The sequence below is a fragment of the Anopheles stephensi genome, unplaced genomic scaffold (assembly GCF_013141755.1).
Source record: "Anopheles stephensi strain Indian unplaced genomic scaffold, UCI_ANSTEP_V1.0 ucontig222, whole genome shotgun sequence".
NCBI lineage: Eukaryota > Metazoa > Arthropoda > Insecta > Diptera > Culicidae > Anopheles > Anopheles stephensi.
This window is the reverse complement of record NW_023405150.1, coordinates 20,001-22,500: the sequence shown is the minus strand read 5'-3', so window position 1 is coordinate 22,500 and position 2,500 is coordinate 20,001.

Here is a 2,500-nt window from a genome sequence, read left to right as displayed (position 1 = left end):
TCTAAGTCCCAGAAATCCGTCACTGAACATCACGACTTACGAAGACATGTTCCCCCGGTCCTCCCATATACGGCACGGGGACAAGTATGAAGAATGAAAACTATGTGTGTATGAAACATATAATGTGCCTGAGAGCACATTTTTTTTCTAAGTCCCAGAAATCCGTCACTGAACATCACGACTTACGAAGACATGTTCCCCCGGTCCTCCCATATACGGCACGGGGACAAGTATGAAGAATGAAAATAATGTGTGTATGGAACATATAATGTGCCTGAGAGCACATTTTTTTTCTAAGTCCCAGAAATCCGTCACTGAACATCACGACTTACGAAGACATGTTCCCCCGGTCCTCCCATATACGGCACGGGGACAAGTATGAAGAATGAAAATAATGTGTGTATGGAACATATAATGTGCCTGAGAGCACATTTTTTTTCTAAGTCCCAGAAATCCGTCACTGAACATCACGACTTACGAAGACATGTTCCCCCGGTCCTCCCATATACGGCACCGGGACAAGTATGAAGAATGAAAACTATGTGTGTATGAAACATATAATGTGCCTGAGAGCACATTTTTTTTCTAAGTCCCAGAAATCCGTCACTGAACATCACGACTTACAAACACATCTTCCCCCGGTCCTCCCATATACGGCACCGGGACAAGTATGAAGTATGAAAATTTTTGGTCACAGCGTGAAATCCCTCTAATGATCATGAAAATAGCATCGGATCACTTATCTGACCATAAAAAGTGAACCAAAACCCTATTTGAACAAACTTTTTGGTCCTATGAAAAATTCACTTTTCATATATGTCATGGTCGAAAATTTTCTAAGTCCCAAAAAATCACATATTCTCGAATATCTCGAAAACTACGTATCGGACAGGGGTCAACCAAGGTGTTTTAGAAAGGTCTTTACAAGCTCTATTTAATGAGCCATAGCGACTTTCAAGTGATTTTTTGACACTTTTTCGCATATCGGCATCCTTGGTTCCCATACTGGCCATAGGCCATAGGGCACCGAACGGCCAACTTTTGGTCCGGGGGTGAAATTTTTTTTTCACGAGATTTTGATGAAAATGGCTTCGGAACGCGTTTCTAATAATGAAAAGTGAAACCAAACAGTATTTGCGAAGAAAAAATTGTCCTATGAAAAAATCACTTTTCATATATGTCATGGTCGAAAATTTTCTAAGTCCCAAAAAATCACTTATTCTCGAATATCTCGAAAACTACGTATCGGACAGGGGTCAACCAAGGTGTTTTAGAAAGGTCTTTACAAGCTCTATTTAATGAGCCAATGCGACTTTCAAGTGATTTTTTGACACTTTTTCGCATATCGGCATCCTTGGTTCCCATACTGGCCATAGACCATAGGGCACCGAACGGCTAACTTTTGGTCCGGGGGTGAAATTTTTTTTTCACGAGATTTTGATGAAAATGGCTTCGGAACGCGTTTCTAATAATGAAAAGTGAAACCAAACAGTATTTGCGAAGAAAAAATTGTCCTATGAAAAAATCACTTTTTCTTAGGGTACGGGTCAAAAATTTTCTAAGTCCCAAAAAATCACATATTCTCGAATATCTCGAAAACTACTTATCGGACAGGGGTCAACCAAGGTGTTTTAGAAAGGTCTTTACAAGCTCTATTTAATGAGCCATAGCGACTTTCAAGTGATTTTTTGACACTTTTTCGCATATCGGCATCCTTGGTTCCCATACTGGCCATAGGCCATAGGGCACCGAACGGCCAACTTTTGGTCCGGGGGTGAAATTTTTTTTTCACGAGATTTTGATGAAAATGGCTTCGGAACGCGTTTCTAATAATGAAAAGTGAAACCAAACAGTATTTGCGAAGAAAAAATTGTCCTATGAAAAAATCACTTTTTCTTAGGGTACGGGTCAAAAATTTTCTAAGTCCCAAAAAATCACATATTCTCGAATATCTCGAAAACTACTTATCGGACAGGGGTCAACCAAGGTGTTTTAGAAAGGTCTTTACAAGCTCTATTTAATGAGCCATAGCGACTTTCAAGTGATTTTTTGACACTTTTTCGCATATCGGCATCCTTGGTTCCCATACTGGCCATAGGCCATAGGGCACCGAACGGCCAACTTTTGGTCCGGGGGTGAAATTTTTTTTTCACGAGATTTTGATGAAAATGGCTTCGGAACGCGTTTCTAATAATGAAAAGTGAAACCAAACAGTATTTGCGAAGAAAAAATTGTCCTATGAAAAAATCACTTTTTCTTAGGGTACGGGTCAAAAATTTTCTAAGTCCCAAAAAATCACATTTTCTCGAATATCTCGAAAACTACTTATCGGACAGGGGTCAACCAAGGTGTTTTAGAAAGGTCTTTACAAGCTCTATTTAATGAGCCATAGCGACTTTCAAGTGATTTTTTGACACTTTTTCGCATATCGGCATCCTTGGTTCCCATACTGGCCATAGGCCATAGGGCACCGAACGGCCAACTTTTGGTCCGGGGGTGA